Below are 1,595 nucleotides of genomic sequence, written 5' to 3'. Positions count from 1 at the left end.
GTTGTTCAAGCCTGTGTTCTGCTGTCGCAGTGAGATGTTCTTTGACTATTCAGTTTAAAGGCACACCCAAACTCTCCCGGGCGGGGGGTGGGGGGGTGGAGAGAGAGAGGGAGGGGGAGGGAGGGAGGGAGGGAAGGAGAGAGAGAGAAAGGTGCATTTTAAAGATTAAAAAAAAATTATTTACTTGAGGGCTAAACAGATGAAATAGAGGCTAAGAGCACTGGCTGGTCTTCCAAAGGTCCTGTGTTCAATTCCCAGCAACCACATGGTGGCTCATAAGCATCTATACTGAGATTTGGTGCCCTCTCCTGGCCTGCAGGTGTACACGCAGTCAGGGCACCGTATACATAATAAATAAAAAATATCTTTTTTTTGTTTTTTGTTTTTTGTTTTTTGTTTTTCAAGACAGGGTTTCTCTGTGTAGCCTTAGCTGTCCTGGACTTGCTTTGTAGACCAAACTGGCCTCGAACTCACAGCGATCCACCTGCCTCTGCCTCCTGAGTGCTGGGATTAAAGGTGTGCGCAACCACGCCCGGCCTATAAATAAATAAATAAATAAATAAATAAATAAATCTTCTAAAAAATTATCTTTGTGTCTTTGTGTGTATGCCACAAACATGCAGGTCCCATTGGAGGTGAGAAGATGGTGTCAGATGCCCCTGGAGCTGGAGTTAACAGGCAGTTGTGAACCACCTGATGTGGATGCGGGCAACAGAACTGGGATCCTCCGCAAGAGCACTACATCTTCTTAACCACTGAGCCATCATCTCTCCATCTCCTGCGTATTCACTTTGTTCTAGACAAGCTGGACAGAGCTGAAGTGAATGTAATATGACGCCCGCCTTTAGAAGGCTTATGATCTAATCAAGACACACACACACACACACACACACACACACACACACACACACACACACACGTAAATAAATGAACACAGCAGAAAGATGTATAGCATAAGGAAAAAAAAACCTGAAGAGATGTATGCCATTCAAGGAAGGACACTGTGCTGAGGGAGAAAGTAGAGTCAGGAAGGATGCTATTTGAGGCACTGCTCCTGACCGTCCATCTCCAGTCTGTTACCTGCATAGCCTCTGCTCTACACATGTAGACTAGGTTGTGACGTCAAGCCTGTTCCAGTGGCTCCTGGTCCTGTGCGTCTCCATCTGCGGGGCGGAATCACGTTTCATTGCCTGGTAAAGTAGATGACTCAGATCCTAGCTTCCTGCCCAGACTTGCCCATTGTCATTTGCCTGCAAAGGGCCTTTCCCTCTGAATAGATTGGCAGTAATATGGGGTAAAATGTGTCCACTCAAGTATTTTTTTAAAAGTATTTTAGATTTGTTAATATGTGTGCGAATGTTTTGCCTGCATGTATGCATATGCACCACGTGTATTCCTAGTAACCTGGTTAGAAGGGAACCTTGAGTGTCCGGCAGTTGGAGACTCAGATGGTTGTGAACCACGCTCTAAGTGCTAAAAACTAAACCTGGGTTCTGTAAGTCGGGTTATAAGCTCTTAACCCGCCAGGGAGCCATCTTTCCCACCCCATTCAAGTATTTTTAAGGGCAGATTCCACAATCAAGTAGACAAGAATG

This window comes from Acomys minous (genome assembly GCF_964271855.1).
Source record: "Acomys minous genome assembly, chromosome: 12".
In the NCBI taxonomy this organism is placed as follows: domain Eukaryota; kingdom Metazoa; phylum Chordata; class Mammalia; order Rodentia; family Muridae; genus Acomys; species Acomys minous.
The sequence above is the reverse complement of the archived record's forward strand: the minus strand, read 5'-3'. Positions refer to the sequence as shown.